Source organism: Sturnira hondurensis, unplaced genomic scaffold (assembly GCF_014824575.4).
Source record: "Sturnira hondurensis isolate 20B ecotype Veracruz unplaced genomic scaffold, ASM1482457v3 Scaffold0018805, whole genome shotgun sequence".
NCBI classification, from domain to species: domain Eukaryota; kingdom Metazoa; phylum Chordata; class Mammalia; order Chiroptera; family Phyllostomidae; genus Sturnira; species Sturnira hondurensis.
This window is the reverse complement of record NW_028091436.1, coordinates 2,719,119-2,739,356: the sequence shown is the minus strand read 5'-3', so window position 1 is coordinate 2,739,356 and position 20,238 is coordinate 2,719,119. Positions and strand designations below refer to the sequence as shown.

Here is a 20,238-nt window from a genome sequence, read left to right as displayed (position 1 = left end):
AAGAGACTGCACCAAACTGTGATAAACCCCAGCACAGAGGGTCACTGTCCCTTTCCACTGCTCATAAATCACTCTGCAATAATTGTCTCTTAAAATTACTTGGAATCTATAATCTTACTCTTTTACATCCCAGAATTCACCATCTAACATTCTCCACTTGAAAATGTGGACCTTAGCCATATTGTGAGTTCCTCAAATAACCTATAAGGGGTAAAATTTTACTTACAAAATATTTCTGATTTCTAAAACACCATTGCTCCAGGTCCTCAACTCATTTATAGTGCTAAGAAGCATGTTACTATTTTATTTAATTATTAATAAACTTATAACTAACACATTTTAACTCTTCTTGTCTTCATGTTTTATTCTAAGCTTTAATTATTTTTTATGCTCTATACAGCTAAACTAACATAATTTTATTGTTGCATGATATCTTATTTACCTTGACAACTCATGAATATCAGCTTAAAGTTATACAAATAATACCACTTAGTAAATTGTGTGGTAAACAACATGCAGAAATAAATTACTCTTTCGTATACACAAAGAGTAATTTAAAGATACAATCAAAGAAAAGAACCAATGGTGCACTCCCAAATCCAGTGTCTGGCCTAGATGGTGTGCTCATAAAAAGTGATCCCAAGAACTTATCACTGACATTGGGACCTGAGACTTGTACCTCAAAACAGTCTTTAAAAAAAAATCAACAGTCACTGATACTCGGCTATAATCATCAACCACTTTTCCTGCTGACCTGTACTAAGATGTTATTCCCAAAAATTCCCACGAGATGGCAGCAGAGATGCACACTTGGGCCATGTATTAGAAGATGGCCAAAAGGGCTCATTCGATTTTTAGGTATAAAATGATACCAATTTTATTTTTTTAATCTCCTGGGTTAAAATTTATTTTTTAAAAAATTTTATTTTCTTCATTGTTTAAGGAAGCCACAACAAACAAAGCAAATGACAATTGATTGTCAAGCACACTTGGAACTTCTGAAAACCTAACTCTATTACACTATACAGCAAGTTCCAACAAATGGCACATAAAACACATTTGTTGCATCTTTTGCCCTCACCCAGAAACCAGTCACAAGGTAACTGGACAGTCCATACCTTGGACATTGTAAAATACAATTCTAAATACCATTGCCATTAACAGCCATTGGCATTCCACCAGAACCGACCATATTTCTTGCTGACCAGCACTAAGGTGTTATTCCCAAAGTAAACAAGAGATGGCAGCACAGAACCCAGCTTGGAGGGTCTTGTGGGGGCGGGGTTGTTGTTGTTTTTACATTGACCATATTCTACTGTGGAGCAAGTTTCAAAAAAATATATCAAAGGACTGAAATTATATAAAGTAGGCTTCTTGTTCTCATTGCAGTTTATCTACCAATCAGTAATAAAAGATACCTAGAACGTCCTTGAAGAGACATTTCTCCAAGGAGGACATACAGAGGATCCAGAGACACATGAAAAGATGCTCAATATCACTAGCTATCAGAGAGATGCAAACTAAAACCACAATGAGATACCACTTTACACCAGTCAGAATGGGTATCATAAACAAAGAAACAAACAACAAATGCTGGAGAGGTTGTGGGGAAAAGGGGACAGACCCTAGTTCACTGTTGGTGGGATTGCAGACTGGTGCAACCACTATGGAAAACAGTATGGAATTTTCTAAGAAAACTAAAAATGAACATGCCTTTTGACCCAGCAATTCCACTATTAGGAGTATATCCTAAGAACCCTGAAACACCAATCCAAAAGAACCTATGCACCCCGATGTTCATAGCAGCATAATTTATGATAGCCAAGAGTTGGAAGCAACCTAGATGCCCATCTGTAAATGACTGGATCAAAAAGCTATGGTACATATACACAATGGAATTCTATGCTGCAGAAAGGAAGAAGGAACTACTACCCTTTGCATCATCATGGATGGAACTGGAAAGCATTATGCTGAGCGAAATAAGCCAGGCGGTGTAAGACAAATACCATATGATATCACCGTTAACAGGAATCTAAACAACAAAACAAACAAGCAAGCAAAATATGACCAATGACACTCAAATACGGAACAGGCTGACAGGGACCAGAGGGGAGAGGGGAGAGAATCATAGGGGAAAAGGGGAAGGACTCACATGAACAAGTATAAAGGACACATGGACAATAACTAAGGGTGGGGGGTGGAAATGGGAGGGAGTTGCAGAGCACCGGGTCGGGGGCTGGCAGGGCTGGGAATATAAGACAGAAAACTGCACTTGAACAAGAATTAAATAAAAATAAAAATTTAAAAAAGATACCTAGAAAGTCCTTATGTTCACAAATGATAAAATACACTTCTAAATAACCCACAAATTAAATTACAATTAATTTAAACTGAATGATAATAAAAATTGTACATAAAAAACACTCTGGGAGGCCCTGGCTGGTGTAGCTCAGTGGATTGAGCACGGGCCTGCGAACCAGACGATCGCGGTTCGATTCCTGGTCAGGGCACATGCCTGGGTTACAGGCCGGTTCCCAGCAGGGGCCAATTCCCTGCAGGGGATGCATGAGAAGCAACCATACATTGATGTTTCTGTCCTCTCTCCTTCCCTTCCCCTCTAAAAAGATAAATAAATAAAATATTTAAAAAAACACTCTGGGAAAAGGTGTTGATAAATCCACACATTAGGGGAAAAGCCTGAAAATTCAAAAATTTTGCATCATATTACAAACCTGGAATGATAAATTAAATCCAGAGAAAGTAGAAGAATGGAAATATGCAAGTAGTGATGTCTGGAAGGCTACATACTTTTTTATTACATTATTTTTATTGTTATTCTATTATACTTTCCCAATTTTTCCTTTTTGCCCTCCTCTGCCCATCCCACCACACACACACCCACCTTGTTTAGAAGCATATATACTTAATATAATAGCAGTTATTACTTGTTTGGGTAGGATCTTCATTTATGGGTTTTTTTTGTATAATTTAAGTAAGTGGCAACGATAACCACAAAAAGGCCATCTCAGTTTGTGCTTAAAAAGTACTAGAGGAAACCTCGGCATAATTTAAAAATAATAATAATCCTGTATGTTGTTGTGACAACACCAGAGCCTGATCTCATCCTTCAGAGGACCTCCTTTTCCAATTTTCACTTCTTCTTGTGCAAATGCAGCCCAGCAAAGAGGAAATGAAAGGTCTAGACCAGAAGTCATGTAAATGCCTGAAGAAGCCCTAGGCAGCACAGCAGGAGAGGGAGTCTGCCCCAGGGCTGCCTCACTTCAGGCCTCCTCACGGTCCTGATGCTACATAACTAAGAAGCAGCATTATTGAGTTGACACACAGCATGCTGCTTCATAATTCACCTGTGACAATACTGAGCTTCTTAACAACCATTCTGTACTCACAGCCATTCTGTATTAAAATCTAGGTATTTGCACTGAAGTTTCCTTCTTCACCACACCCCAACTTTGGGACTCCTCTTGGCATTAACTTGGAGCTAATGACTATAAACTTATAGACATGCACATGGACCTCACACACAAACCCAGAGACACCGAAGCCACACCCAAAGAGACCCCAGATTTGACACCCATAGACAAATAGAGTCAAACCCAGGCCACAGATCTCAGAGACAGGACCTAAATCCATAACCAAGACTCCACAGCCAGACTCCAGACTGGAAGGTGGACCATGAACCCTAATTGCCAGATGCCAGACACAGAAGCTGTACCACACTAGTCATGGTTTATTATTGAGAGGTTTTCTTAGGCTCCACTGAGAAAGAAATGCCAATCAGCCTTAAAATAGGCAATAAAGAGCTTTATTGGGGTTTGTGCACCCGGGCAAGGTTCCCCTGGTCTGCAGAGGCCGGGAGAAGTCGAGCCCAAGCAGGGAATGTAGTGGGGTTTTATTTTCGTTGGCTCCCCTTGGGAGCTGGGGATTGGTCCCCTCTGAACAAAGCAGCAATACAGCATTGGTGGTCTCTTCCTCGGACTCAGGTTACTGTGAGGATGTCCGTCTTGGCAAAGTCCAGCCAGGGCTTCCTCCTATCCCCGCCCACCCTAACAATAATATTCTTAATTGCATTTCTATAAATGATCTTGGATGCAGTACTGAAATATAAAATTCATTGTTTTTATAACACAAGGTTTTCATCTCTCAAACAGTAGCTATGTGACACAGTATATTTTGCACTATGGAAATGTTCCTGCTGGAATAGAGTTTTGGATGCAAACTGGACACTTTGGGTGGTTAAGGTGGTATTGGATAAGGAAGGCAGCATGGGCCACTGGATATAATGAAAATGTGCACCATTTTTGTTGAGTCATTTTTTAATGCATACATATATAACCAACTACTTCTCATCCATTCTTTTTTCTACAAAAAATTATAGATAGGTTTAGTTTAAGAAGAAAACAAATGACACAACATTCCAAATGACATAAAGGAAAACCAAGTCCTCCCCTGCACGTTGCCCAGACCCTGATCTCCTGTGAGTAATCCCTGCATCTACTTTTAGCACATGTCTTCTGCCTGGGGTTTTTTATACACAGTTTGTTTTGCAGGATGCTTTTCTCACCTAACATTACTTAGAAAGTATTCTCTGTTAAAATCCACTAGAACCACCTTACTAGATTCTGTTTCTTTAATGAAATATCATCTATCCTCATCCATTTTTAATGTTCTATTTTACAGTCTTAGCAAGCCATAATTAAACAAATTTTCTTCTACTGTATACTTTAAAATTATATCTGTTATTATATAAGTGTCATTCTCCTGACTGGAGAATGAACTGACCACCTTGGCATATAGGCAGGACACTCTAACCAACTGAGCTACCAGGCCAGGGCTACTAGGGGAAATTTTTGAAAACTGGAATTTCTGGGTCAGAGAGTATGAGGGTGTTATTTCTGGATGGCTTTTCTCTAATTGAGCACCAAATAGTCTGCACCAAAGGACGCTTCCCAGAGTCTTTCAGAGCAAGGACACTGCACTTGCTTGCTCATCAGCCTCAGAAATTTTAGGAGTCCTCTGGATCTCCATACGGGCCACCAAATCATGGTGATCTTAAAAATAGGCCAATCAGGCCCTGGATGGTGTAGCTCAGTGGATTGAGTGTGGGCCTGTGAACCAGAGGACTGCGGTTCGATTCCCAGTCAGGGCACATGCCTGGGTTGCAGGCCAGTACCCAGCAGGGGACTCACGAGAAGCAGGCATACATTGATATTTCTCTCCTTCTCTCCTTCCCTTCCCCTCTAATGATAAATAAATAAAATCTTTAAAAAAAATAGACCACTCAATTATTTTAACAACAGATAAGGGGTTTATTCAGAAACAGTAAAAAGTGCAATTTAAGGCAAACAAGCTGTAGCAAAAGTCATAGGCAAGCTTCACAAGTAAACCAGAGCAACATTATTTTACAGGGAGAAAGGAGGAAGTCGGGAGGGGTCATTTCAAAGGAAAGTTCAGTGCAGAAAATCCTCATTCAGGGTGACCATGGGTTCTCTCTGGCTGAGTTGCTGGGAAATCAGTTTCTCCTGGGAGCACACGGTACCATCTATATGTTGGGGCCTGTCACAGACAATCTTTCCTGTAATTGACCCTGGGTGATGCTATATGACAGCATCCCCACTGACCCCTAACTCCACGTTAGTGAGGTTTAGCTTTATGCAGTTTCACAGTAATAATTACAGTTAGTTGGCACATTTCCAGTCCATGGAATATTTACGTGCTCTAAACAAGGTAAAAGCCAAAACCAGTCTTTCCACTTTCGTGAGCCAGTAGCAGCTAAACTAATCCTGCTCTGTGAACCCCGGTCCTCAAATTTAACGTGTTATTTTTACGCAAAATACTTGTGTGATTTTCCAGTAATTCTAAATTTATTTAGTTTTGTTTTTATCTTGTCTTCCTATTTCTGAAATGTTTTTCCATCTGATTTACTTAAACATACCTATTACTCATAACGCCACTTCTTTGAGACATGAAATTCTCAGTGTGTTTTCCAGTATACTTATTATTTTATTTGTTGTGTTTAAATGTTTGAGCCTTCTGGGACTTATTTTGTCTATGAATTGCATGGTCTGAATTTACGGAAAACAGTTTCCCAGAATGCAATCTAGTCTTGACCGTGTCCTCACTGCTTATGCAGCTTTTGCTGAAAGTGGGTTTGACAACAGAGAGCAAGGATGGGTCTAGACGAAAGTTGGGGATCCCGACCACAGTCTGGTGGAACTACGACACTTTGTTAGGTGGCAGGAGGGCCACATCCACCCTATCGTCCGGCCCCGGGTCGCTCGCAGCTCTTGCTGGGTGAATCCCTCACTAGCTAGCCACAAGGAAAGAGAGCCATGGGAACCCCCAAGCTAAAGTCCTCGCTGCAGGCTGTGACAGACGCTTGAGAGACTCAAAGCAGCCAATCCCCGCAGGTGGGGCGGGTCTTCCTCCGGCCAGTCCGGAACCCACAAGGCTCTGCCCGCCAGCCCCGCCTTTTCAGCTGCTTCTGACCACCCATTGGCGAGCTGGGCCCGGGCGGGGGGTGGGGTGGGGGGGGTCGCAGCACTGATTGGTGGGTTGTGCCCAGGGCTCTCCAGGCAGGAATCTAGCTCCGGTCGCCCCCCCCCCTCCTGAGAGCAGGAAGCCCAGGAGCTCGGAGAAGACCCTCCATTATCGAAGTGGGAGGCGCGGCAAGGACCCCGGGAGACTGACCGGTAAGCGCGGAGCCTTGCCATGTGGAGCCCTTAGGCCGAGACCTTCAAAGTCCAGCCTAAGGGACCCCAGATGCCCTCATCCTGAGGGGCCCCGAATCCCTTCAGCATCGAGGGGCCCACCTTCGCCAACCCGGAGGACCCCACATCTCCTAACCACCAACGCTTAGACCCCCAAAGAGCCTGAAAACCCCAGTTCCCCTCAGCTCGGGACACCCAACCTGCAGCTCGCCCGGAAAGACCGAGTCTCCCCAAACTCAGAGACGCTAAATGCCGTCGTCCTGGAAACGAACTCCGTGTGGGGACCCGGAAGCCCATCGATGAGAGGCCCCAATCTCCTCAGCCGCAGGTGTCTGACCCTCCCTACCCCAAGCCTCGGTGTCCTCTGCCCGGAAGACGCAGGATCGAGTCCTCAGGGACCCCGAGCCTGTCGGCCCGAGAGACGGCGGTCGGCCGGGGACCGCGCCTGCATCCCGTGCGGGCCTCTCCGGATCCCGGGTGCGCCTCCGAGCCCTTCCCGGGACAAGCGCGTTTCCTGGCGCCGCCACAGGCCCGTCGGGACGATGGGACCCCTCAGACGCCCCTCAGACGCCCTCATGCAGCTGCCAGCGGAGCCCCCGCTGAGGCGGCGAGGGGTGGGAAGGGCGGGAACAAGGGCTTCCGGGCAGCGCGGCCCCGCCCTGTCCAGCCCCTCCCCACACAGGCCACCCCGCCTCGTGGTCGCTTCCTTGGACTCCCTGCGGACGGGGAGAAAGGCCGGTACAGGAACAGGATCGTAAAGAGGGACTCCCAGCCCAGGTAGCGCGCAGGCGCTGGGCCCAGGGGCCTGGGGAACCCGCCGGGCTGCTGAGCTGGCTCCGGCTCAGGCGGCTCCATCCACTTGCAGCTCCCTCCTGCGTGGACACCAATGGGGAATTTGCTCCTTATGTCAGAGCAGGGCTGGCGCTGATGGTGCTGCGCTCACAGCAACTCGCTGTAGACTCTCCCATCCCATCGGAGCTGGTCACACGGGCTTCCTGGAGCTCGTTCCTCCTCCAAGCTCTGTGCTTTCAGGACAAAGGTTTTGTCTCTTTCCAGGTCTCAGGGCCCCTCGACCAGCTTTTCTGCGTCACCACCGCAGGCAGGCCACCGAGCTCCAGGACGAGGACCCTGAGGACTCTGATGAAGAATGGGCTCCAAGGCAGCGAGGTGAGGGGCTGGAGGAGGCAGAGCTGCCCTCCCGACACGGACCTGGTGTAGGTCAGGCTGCATCTCGGGACATAACCAGGGAGCAGTGTTTGCTTGTCCAGCGAACACGCAGGATGCAGAACAAGTACAGTGAGGGGATATTCCTGTAAACTTTCAAGTGTGCAAAATCACCTTATATATTTATAGACATTAATACCCAGTAAATGTATAAGAATATACAAGTGAATAAGAAATTCAGAAGAGTTGTCATTGCAAGAGAGGAAGGCAGGTCTGGCCGATGAGGAGTGTCCCCACACCTGGCTGCCCGATGGCCTGCATGGGGACAGACAGGAAACAGTATTAACATGGTGATTACGGGAGCTGGGGGGAAGGCCAGGGTCGGAATTGGTTGATCACTGTATCATTTCCTGATGTCGACCATGGTGCTGTTCTGTCCATTATCATGAGTTTTCGGTTGGAGGGTCAGTCCACTTATGGATCTTGGGTTGAAACACAGCTGAAGTCAAAATGTGGTCTTTTAACTTGACTGGAATTGTGTTTCTGTGGTCATCAGACTGGATGATGACCAGAGTCTGATGATTAAGGAACGGCATGGATGGCCGGTATGTGTACAGGGAGGAAGATATCAGAGAAAAGAGGTGAGGGGTCATGGTGCCCTTAGCCTGGAGGACGCAAGTTTCAATGAAGACAACAGAACAGAGAAAGGGTTATGGTGAAGACATGGAGTTTCTGTGCAGTTACTTTTATTACATTTTTGTCAGGGGAGCCCAATTTATTTTTTAATAAATGTAATAGATGCTTTATGAACACAGGATGAAGCATAGATGACACTTTGTCTATTTTTCTTATCATTCTAATGAAACTAGTAGATGACCACAATAGAATCCTAGGTCTTAGTTATACCTCAGAAAACATTTTCCAATAATCCTTGGATTGTTCTTGGACTACTCTCATTCAGAATTCTGTGTCCTTAATAAGAATCTTCAGATTTTTTGAAACATTTACCAACCAAAACACTGGTTTTTATTCATCTTTCAGTGAAACCTTCTTGGGTGGCCTTCAGAAGGGAACACAGTAAACACCAGAAGGTGGGTATTTTCCAAATCCTGTTGACAACAAAATTTTCCTCATAGATAGAAATGCAGGTAAGAATAGCAAAATGCTGAAAGTATCCTAGGAACTGCCACCTTCTTTTCCTGGTCTCTTCAACACATTGTCCAACATTATCATCCGTTTTTAAAGATTTTATTTATCGGTTTTTTAGAGAGAGGGGAATGGAGGGAGAAAGAAAGGGAGAGAGACATGAATAGGTTGCCTCTCATACGCCCCCAAGTGGGGGACCTGGTCTACAAGCCAGGCATGTGCCCTGACTGGGAATGGAACTGGTGACCTTTCAGTCTGCAGGCCAGTGCTCAATCCACTGAGTCACACCAGCTGGGACTCATCATCATCGTAATAGTTAACAACTAGAGCAGCAATAGTAACTACCATTTGTTTCATTCTCACAATGTGTCAGACTTTAATAATTCTATGTGAATAAACACATTATAACCACCTGGTGAGGAAGGTACTATAACTGTCACCATTTGCAATGAGGAAAGTGAGCTTTCAGAGATATAGAAATGTTTGACTATATGTCTAAGATCACAGTATCAGTGGTAGTGCAGTCTAATTCATAATTTCTTCTCTAAACTACTTACAAACTCATTAAAACTTCCATAGTTTTTCCCTAGCTAGCGCGACTCGGTTGGGTGTCATCCTGCAAAGCAAAAGATTACCAGTTTGATTCCTGGTTGGGGTGTGTGTGAGAAGTGACTGATCAATATTTCTCTCTCACATTGCTGTCTCTCTCTCTTTCTCCCTCCCTTCCCCTCTCTCAAAAAAAATAAAATCGTTTTTTAATTTAAAAAAAACTGTCAGTTTTCTACAGTTTACATTGTCTTACATGTATGTCATTACATCATTCATCTGACTGACGGTTTCAACCAAAGTTCTTCTCTGCTATACTGAAGTGAGAGATGCACTAAGACCCCCCGAATATGGAAAGTGTACAATATGTAGGCAGTTGGTGCAGTGGATGGCCCCAAATGAAGAAGAATGTAAAATGTCCAAGATCATAACCTCCCATTCTAATCAAAGAAAGCGCTTCCCACCCCTGAGGAGCTTCAGGTTTCATGATTGAGGAACAACAAATAATAAAATGACTTGAGGACTTCATACAGATTACACACTCTTCAACAGAAACTTATCTGTCTGGAACTGATTTCAAATGCCCTTTCTTATACGGTGAAGTAACAGCTTCTTTGTCTGACCTCTAATGAGACCACTCATCCTGTTTAGAATCATTTGTTCAGCCCGTCTATCTCTATGTTGTGAGCTCTTTGACACCCTGGTCCATACCTAAGACTTCTCAGAGGTCACAGGCTGAGATCAGGGCTCCTCAGGGCCCCCAATGTTTGCTGGATGATTTCACAATTACAAATTAAATTAGAAGATGATCAATGAACGCTGATGGTAATTTCTGTGGGATTGAAATATGGAGAGAGCTGAGGGGTAAATTGATAGCACATTCATGCTGTATTACATAATTCACAGAATACTTTGTTGAATAGTATTTAATTGTATGTTCACTATAACATTAAAAACTAGTATGTTATAGATCAGGACACTAGCTACTGGTACAGCCTTATTCAAACAGGTGATGAAAACCAGGTAATCTAAGTACAAATATTCTTTCCAACATATTGCACATTTTATTTATTGTCTAGATATGTTTCTGCCAACTATTTATTCTCTACCCAATATCCTTCACTCTCAATATTACAGAGATAGTTGAAAGAAAAGAGCCATAAGGCATGGATTCTAATCTTGGATTCATTACCCACATTGGCCCTATCCCCTCCAATATTCATACTCCCTAGATATTCCCAAGGGTTGAAGTTTAAATACATGCATGTGAAATATATAATTGGCCTTAAAAATTAAATACATGTTATCTTTTAATATGTGACTCCTATATTGAAGGAAACATCCAGGGTGCCATTAAGCAATAAATATAGTTGGAAGGAATTGTCAGGAACAGCATATTCGATGACTGCAAGTGACTCAGAGCATGCCCAGAAACCAGTGCCCCTCCTGGAGAAATGTGCCTTTGGAAAACACTGGACAAAAATTGGATAAGAAAATAATTTGGAAACTTTAGTTCCTCTAAGTGCTACAGAAGGGCTGATAAGTATGACCTAGGTCTGTGAGGCGGACTTTGGGTAGGCCTGCATTTACACTGGGCTAAGCTGAGTCTGAAGTTACCACTGGAACTTTGAGCAAATCCTATACATTCTCTGAGCTCCTGAATGCTAATGCGTAAAGTGAAGATAAGGAAATCACTCATATATTGTTTGAAAATGTTAAATTGAATTTAAAACAGGTGACACACAAGTTGTCCAAAAAATCCATCTGTGATAATAGCAACCACACTTTATTGGTGTGTGCCCAGGCCTTTACTCAATACCTAACACATAATGTGCACTCAATAAACATTTTATGAATGATTAAAGGTTGGCAAGTTGAACCTGGTACTGGGAAGATGTAGAAACTAAAATTGAATCAGTCATCTGTAGTTAGTGTGGCGTCTTAGTTTTCTGAACCAATTGTTAACAGTAACATACCAGAGTGTGCAAAAGGACAGGTAATAAATTGATGGGAGGAGATTGTGTGTTATCTGACAAAATGGGAACTAACACTCTAGACCCCACCAACCTCTCTAACCTGCTCTTCTCCAGCTCAGAACTCAGGAGAAAAGAGATTGACGTGAAGATGTATAGCCTACAAGAAAGTGAGGACCGTGTGTACCAAGAGGTCAGCGAGCCCCAGGATGATGACTACCTTTGTAAGTGACCCTCACTAAAAAGTATGTTAAGATACAGTAATGTCAACTAGTCCTTTGGTCCCCAAATTATTCCTTTCCTCTAGTGACCTGGAATACAGGATTGAGCCTCAATGATGTGCATGTAGGACTCCCTCTGAAGCTCTTTGTGTCCAGGAACATGCACTATACCTTCCCTAACCCCTGTTGCTCTCGCCTCCAGATTGTGACAAGTGTCAGAACTTCTTCATCGACAGCTGTGCTGTGCACGGAACCCCTGCATTTGTACAGGACACTGCAGTCAACAAGGGGCACCCACACCGCTCAGCCCTCACCCTGCCCCCTGGGTTGAGAATCAGGCCATCCAGCATCCCTGAGGCTGGGCTTGGCGTGTGGAATGAGGCAGCTGATTTACCTGTGGGTCTGCACTTTGGCCCTTATGAAGGACACATCACAGAAGATGAAGAGGCAGCCAAGAGCAGATACTCCTGGCTGGTGAGAACTATTTACCTCTTCCCCTGTCCTCTGGCTTCCCACATTCCTTCTGAAGCTTGGAGGGACCTCACCTCTTATGTGCTAGACATGGAGGGGACAATGTGGTCAGCTCTGTGTACTGACTGGACTTTCCATGAACACAGAGCTCCTGTTTAAGGACCAGAAGGTAAGCGGGAGCAAAGTGGTGCAGACACAAAGGAGTGGCTCCTCCCTTGTGGGGCTCCTGTTCTGATTGGACAGGTAGACTCGGATGTGTAGGTGATGAGTAAGAAAAATATCATGTGGTCACAGCTGGTAGTTGAATCCCCGTGCAGGCTGAACGAGCTTTGATGACTATGGAGTGAAATAATTCTGACTATTACTTTCCCACCCAAAAAATAAAAGGTCTTTAACATCTTTTCTGAAACCCAGATCGCCAAAGGGAGAAACTGCTATGAGTATGTGGATGGAAAGGACAGATCCTGGGCCAACTGGATGAGGTGAGGTCAACAGGTCTCTGGGTGCCAGAGGGGACTCTCATCCCCCACAAGCCCATATATCTGTCCTTCTCATCATGCCTCCCTCAGTGGTCTCCCTTAATCCTTTTTTTCCTCTTTTTCTCCATACAGTGTTCTTTCATTTCAGGGGACACTTAGGAAGAAAGTACAGCATATGTCCTCAAAATATAAAGGTCTCTACTAGACACAATGTGGGCACTGGAAAGGTCCTTGAAGAGCCTAGATTCACGAGGGACACTGGATTGCACTTTAATTTATCAAACGAACATTAATTAAGTACTTACCATATTCCAGTTGAAGTGAAGGAATACATTACTTAAACAGATCACACAACCCATGTCCTTATGAACGACTTCTTGCAGACAGACATAAAACAATTGCTTTTAGAAACATTTAACTATAATTCCCAAGAAGTGCACAGTGTCAAGATAGCACACACCAAGGATTGCCTAAACCTGTGAGGGCAGCAAACCATCCCAGCCTCACTTCTAACTAGAGCTGGGCTCTGAGGCCTGCAGAAGAACAGTCATGGGCCCCTTTCCTGAGAAGGGCTCTCTTCTATCAGGGATAACAATGTGAATCAACTATTATTGCTCTGTTTTATTTTACTAAGACAAAAAGACCTCCAATTTTCTATGGTAATCTTGGGCAAGCAAGTGAATGTTACTCTAAATAAAGTGTATGGGGAGTGGAGAAAGGCCTCTCAAGAGAAAACAGACGTGGGCTGAGTACTGGATAACTAGTGAGCTAATTCAGAAGCAGAGCCCTAGATCAAGCACCAGGTTCTGTGGTGTGAGACAACTTGATTTAGAGTTTGGAGAATCCAGAGATCACTGGATATTATGGCCAATCATGGTGGAGGTTAAGGCTAGAACTGGGTGTTAAAAAACAGTATTAGGCAGGATAAACACTGAAAGCAGGACTTGGAGGTAAGAATTCACATGACATGCTGACAGACATTCAGACACTGAACAAAGATTCCCTGGAAGCATTATGGGCAGTGGGCAACACCAGAACCTGAGGGCCTTAAGAATCAGTGAGGAGCTGGACATGGATGTAGGAGGAACTGAGAATTCATCACTGTGGTTTTCTTTCCCTTCCTCTAACTCAATCCCAGGTATGTGAACTGCGCCCGGTATCATGAAGAGCAGAACCTGGTGGCCTTTCAATACCACAGGCAGATTTTCTACCGAACCTGCCGGGTCATCAGGCCGGGCTGTGAGCTGCTGGTCTGGTGCGGGGAAGAGTATGGCCAGGAGCTGGGCAGCAAGTGGGGCAGCAAGTGGAAGAGAGAGCTCAAGGCCAGAAGAGGTGGGTACCACTGTTCTTCAAACCAGAAAGAAAGAATTCTCCATAGAAATATTCATGATCCACCTCTTAAGTACAGTAAAATTGATTCTAGTCGGTAAAGTTTCAAGTCACATGATTCAGTGATTCATATGCCTTTGACTCTTGGGCAAAATTTTTATAATTTGTATTTTTAAAATATTTTGTAGCCCTGGCTAGTGTAGCTCAGTGGGTTGAGCTCGGGCCTGCGAACCACACGATCATGGTTCGATTCCAAGTCAGGGCACATGCCTGGATTGCAGGCCAGTTCTCAGCAGGGGACTCACGAGAGGCAACCATACATTGATAATTCTCTCCTTCCCTTCCCCTCTAAACATAAATAAAATCTAAATATGTATATATATATATATTTTTAAATATTTTGTGCACAAAATACACAACCACATATAGTGCTGAAAGACTGAGAGGCAAAAAAGAAAAGTTTTCAAGCACTAACCAGTTCTCCAACAAGGCAGTTTTTCTGACACTTTCATAGTTGTTTCTTCTTAATGTTCATCCATACTTCTAAATAAAACATTTTTGTTTGTCGGCATTCGTTATTTTTTAAAGATTTTGTCCTGGCTAGTGTGCTTCCGAGGATGGAGCGCCGGCCTGTCCACTAAAGGGTCACCAGTTTGATTCCCAGCTGGGGCACATGCCTGGGTTTTGAGCCAGGTCCCCAGTAGGGGGCCAGTGAGAGGCAACCACACATTGATGTTTCTCTCCCTCTCCTTCCCTTCCCCCTTTTCTGAAAATAAATAAACACATAAATCAAATCTTTTCAAACAAGATTTCATTTATGTTTACAGAGAGTGGAAAGGAAGGAGAAAGAAAAATCAATGAGCAAGGGAAACATTAACTGGTTGTGTATGGCACACCCCCAACTGGCCCACAACCCTGGCATGTGCCCTGACTGGAATTGAACTTTATAACTTTTCAGTTTTCAGACAACACCCAACCCACCAAGCCACACCATTCAGACAGGGCACATTTGTTCATTTCAGTGAATTGTCATGAGATCCTACTCTGTGGTGCACAGCGTCCAGAGACCTGAAAATACAGGTTAATGTGAGGTTCAGAATCATTGCTCTTGAGCTGACAGGTGAAGGAGGAAACCCAGGCACACGAGGTTGCATGTGTATAACACTCCACAGTGGTTAGTGCTCTGGAGAAAACTAATTCAGGATAAGTGCCTAGGAATCAGTGTGAGGGGAGGTGGGCTGTGGCAGGTCGTCCCAGAAGGGCTCCTCAGGAGGTAACGTTTACAAAAATACCTGCAGGCAGAGAATTCCAGGCAGAGGGAGCGGCTAGTGCAGGGAAGAAAATGGACGCGGCGTTGAATTTATCCTCACATTAACCTGTATTTTCAGGTCTCTGGACGCTGTGCACCACAGAGTAGGATCTCATGACAATTCACTGGAATGAACGAATGTGCCCTGCCTGAATGGTGTGGCTTGGTGGGTTGGGTGTTGTCTGAAAACTGAAAAGTTAGGAAGTTCGATTCCAGTCAGGGCACATGCCAGGGTTGTGGGCCAGTTGGGGGTGTGCCATACACAACCAGTTAATGTTTCCCTTGCTCATTGATTTTTCTCGGGTCTCGTCTCAGCACAGAGGGTGAGAACAGAGATCAGACAGATGCTTAGCAGCCCAGAGATGCAGTGGCGATGATCCGAGTTGAGACACTGGGGACTTTCCTGAGTGAAAGTGTGCAGTTGTCAGCTGTAGAGTGGTGTGTTCTCTGTTCTGATTATGCTTTGTTAATTTTTAGTGAGGAATCCCCTCCTATTAATTCATCTCCAAGTGAGAGAGCATGGTGGCCTGGCCAGAGAGGAACAGGAGTCAGGTGTGTAAGAAATGTGGTTGAAATATTTTGAAACAGGTCTAACTGTATTTGAAATGGGCTGACACTGAATGAGATGAAGCATAAATATTTGGTGTGAGGCTTGAGGAAGAACATTTCATTTTTTACTATTTTGGAAAACTGAGAGAAGCAATCCCTACTTGGGGCCTGTGGTTTTCCTCTGCAACATGACTTAGAAGATACCTACAGATGGGAAAGGTCACTGCAGTTCCATCCACACAGGGACCGAAATGGCCTCTTGTGATCCTCAAAACTCCCTAGTCTGGGCAATATTAGAAAAGACCGCTGATGTGGGGTTTCTCAATTTCTGAAGAAGATGCACTGCATGAAAATAGGAAAATAGTCGGCGAGCGGACATTGTGGGAGACAGAGGTTGTGTTATCACCACAGTGAGGAGGATTCATGGGGTAGGTCTTACCAGAAGACTAATCGCATAGCCCAGGCATTCTCATCAACATCTGCCCTGACCAAACCTTTCTCTTTCAGCAAAACCAAAGCCAGAGGTGCACCCATGTCCCTCCTGCTCTCTGGCCTTCTCCACTCAGAAATTCCTCATCCAACACGTGAAAATCAATCATCCCTCTCAGATTCTCCTGGGGACATCTGCAAGAAAACAGCTCCAAGCAGAGGAACCCTGTCCAGAGAATCAGAATCAGCAGCAGCAACATATTAGTACGCACAGCTGGAATGATAAAACTGAAGGTCAAGAGGTCAAAGAAAGGTCCAAACCTTTGCTTAAAAGGATCAGTCAGAGGAGAATCTCAAGACCCTTTTTCCAACCTTCCAAAGAAAGAATGACGAGCTCCAGTGAGTATGAGAGAATGATGGAGGAAGAGCCCCGTAGAGGCCAGAAAGACAGTCCAGAGGACACAGGCAAGTTATTTGTGAAAATAGGAATGTCAAGAATTACAACAATCGAGCATGGAGGGTATTGGCAAGGCTTCACTGATGGGTTACATCTCATCAGAGGCCAGAGGGGACACTCAAGGGAGAAGCCCTTTATCTGCAGGGAGTGTGGGAAAGGCTTTACACAGAAGTCAGCTCTTCTCACACACCAGAGGACACATTCAGGGGAGAAGCCCTATGTCTGCAGGGAGTGTGGGAGAGGCTTTACCTGGAAGTCAAATCTCACCGCACACCAGAGGACACACTCAGGGGAGAAGCCCTATGTCTGCAGGGAGTGTAGGAGAGGCTTTACCTGGAAGTCAAATCTCATCAGACACCAGAGGACACACTCTGGAGAGAAGCCCTATGTCTGCAGGGATTGTGGAAGAGGCTTTACCTGGAAGTCAGTCCTAGTTGAACACCAGAGGACACATTCAGGGGAGAAGCCCTATGTCTGCAGGGAGTGTGAGAGAGGCTTTACATGCAAGTCAAATCTCATCACACACCAGAGGACACACTCAGGGGAGAAGCCCTATGTCTGCAGGGAGTGTGGGAGAGGCTTTGCCTGGAAGTCAAATCTCATGACACACCAGAGGATACACTCTGGGGAGAAGCCCTATGTCTGCAGGGAGTGTGGGAGAGGCTTTACATTCAACTCAGGTCTCATGAAACACCAGTGGACATACTTAGGGGAGAAACCCTATGTCTGCAGGGAGTGTGGGAGAGGCTTTACCTGGAAGTCAGTCCTAGTTGAACACCAGAGGACACATTCAGGGGAGAAGCCCTATGTCTGCAGGGAGTGTGGGAGAGGCTTTGCCTGGAAGTCAAATCTCATCTCACACCAGAGGACACACTCAGGGGAGAAGCCCTATGTCTGCAGGGAGTGTGGGAGAGGCTTTACCTGGAAGTCAAATCTCATCACACACCAGAGGACACATTCAGGGGAGAAGCCCTATGTCTGCAGAGAGTGTGGGAGAGGCTTTAAACAGATGACAAATCTCATCACACACCAGAGGACACACTCAGGGGAGAAACCCTATGTCTGCAGGGAGTGTGGGAGAGGCTTTACACAGAAGTCAAATCTCATCACACACCAGGGGACACACTCTGGGGAGAAGCCCTATGTTTGTAGGGAGTGCAGGCGAGGCTTTACAAAGAAGTCATATCTCATCACACACCAGAGGACACACGGGGGAGAAGCCCTACGTTTGCAGGTGGAGTGAGTGAGTCATTAGCACTGTCACATAGCAATAGCCACAGGAAGTCCACAGCCCCTTACTCTCCCCAAGGTTGTAATTAGTAGAGAAGGACCTGGTTCAACAAACCCTCCACTTTCATAACAAGACATGAAATGGACAAACAGTTCCATGGTGATATGGGGATGTCAGCCCCAAACTCGTTCATGGTTTTTTGACCTATACTGAAATGTTTTGACTCCATACACATCCCTCATTTTCCCCATCACTGAAAGCAGAGGGTTCCTGAAGAGGCACAAAGAACTCACTCTCAGCCACAGAAATTCAACTCCTGCAAATGTGTAAATCTGGAGTCAGTCTACTTTGGTTACTGCCCAGAGACAGGGATTTGAGACAGACTCACTCGGGAAGTGAATTCCCAGACTCCTGGAAAGGGGGCCTTTTCTCATAACCCTAAACGTACCCCTCCTTCCTTGGCTTCCCTTTGCTCTTCTAGTTTCCTACAATCTCAGGAGCCTCAGAGGTGAAAGGCAGGGAGACATGTATGCTTGTGTATGGACATGAGCTGCTCAGTCTAGGCACTTGGTCTTCCTCACTCTCCTTGCTGCCTTTTCAGGGTCAGCATTTCCTGGTGCACAGCATACAGATTCCAGACCAGTCCATAGTGGGTGTGAGTCTCAGCTGTTTTCTCCATCTGTGTGACCTAAGGCAAGATTCTCAGCTTCTGTCTTCTTAGTGTGTACAATGGAAATGGGAACTCCAAGCCCTGGCTGGTGTAGCTCAGTGGATTGAGCACAGGCCCGCGAACCAAACAACCAGGGGTCGATTCCCAGTCAGGGCACATGCCTGGGTTGCAGGCCAGTTCCCTGCAGGCCAACTCCCAGCAGGGGATGCACGAAAGGCAACCATACATTGATGTTTCTCTCCCTCTCTCCTTTCCTTCCCCTCTAAAGATAAATAAATAAAATATTAAAAAAAAAAAAAAGAAATGGGAACTCCAGCCTTTCAGTTTGACATTCAAACTGGAGTCAGCACAGACAGAATCTGGCTAGAGATCGCAGGCCCTACTGAACAGCCTCAGTGCCTATGTCTTCCTGGTCTTTAGTGCTGGACAAAGGAAGATTAGGACAGGGTAGGGGTGTTTAGCCAAATTCAGAATTTGAGCAGACCCCACTGCTTTCCACACATAGACTCAGCTGCCCCGAGAAGGAAGCGTGAGGTTGGGGGTGTGCCTCTCTCCTGATCACCACCCTCTCACTGAGCCTGGGCATCCTCAGCGCCTCCTCAGCACAGGCAGGTGGTACTGAGAGTGACCTGTGACACAAGACCCTCACCCACCCCTTGCTGAGAACTGACACTGAAACAGCATCTGCCTGCACTGGGGTGTTAGGCAGGATAGACAGTGAGCCAAGGCAGGGAGGGTGAGGAAGACATGTGTCACCCACTAACTCAGCAGTCCTGAGTCTGGTCCAGTTCTATTGCCAGATGTTCCAGCATCACAAGAAACACCATGCTAACATGTTGAAATTCTAGGTATTGTTTCCACTATCTGGGAAAGATAGGCTTTCAAACTGTATTCATCCCAAGGCCTAGAAGATGGGAGGGGTCTAAAGCACTCAAGGAAAGGACCCCCCAAAACCAATCTGGTTAATTCCTCACCTCTGTCCACTATCTTTTATCAGAGGGTCCCTAGTGCTTACAGAAGCCCATTGTTAACTTTGGGTAACTGCCTCAACTTAAACTGTCTCCTGTCATGGATCTACTTTACAAGATGGCCATTTGGGGGTCAGAAGCAAGATAAGAATTCAGGCTAACAACCCCCACACATACCTACATTGGGGTAGTCCATCCCCTTGGAAGCTGGCACCACTTTTACCCACCAACCAGTATGCAAATTCCCCACCACCACCACCATCCCACCAATTGTGTAAGTCCTCTGGACAAAGGGCCTGGTGCTTTTGCCTTTCACCCCCTCAGCAAGACCTGTCCTCTTCCATGAGAATGTGTCACTAATAAACCCTGCTTGCACAGTAATACACTTGATGATCTGTAATCCTTTACTGCATTAGCAAGAACTGAGTTTCTCCTGTGACAGGTGCACCCAATCTGCATGTGGCATTCATGAAGCCCACAACACAGCAGCTTCTGTCATGCACTCTCCTTATACCTGGGCCCCACAGAGTTTAATGCACCACTGACACCATCTCAAAGTTATTACTTA

General features: G+C 45.2%; 1 long non-coding RNA gene and 1 pseudogene across 1 annotated transcript; one reads left to right on the top strand and one right to left on the bottom strand.

Moving 5' to 3' along the window:
* The first annotated feature begins 7,787 nt into the window (after positions 1 to 7,787).
* On the top strand, positions 7,788 to 18,048 carry LOC119003890 (histone-lysine N-methyltransferase PRDM9-like; annotated as a pseudogene).
* Positions 17,993 to 19,846, bottom strand: LOC119003892 (uncharacterized). Its single transcript, XR_005070071.1, has 3 exons — positions 19,836 to 19,846; positions 19,754 to 19,758; positions 17,993 to 18,058 (listed from the first exon to the last, which is right to left on the bottom strand). It is a non-coding gene; the product is annotated as an uncharacterized LOC119003892 (long non-coding RNA).
* Between the last annotated feature and the right edge of the window lie 392 nt (positions 19,847 to 20,238).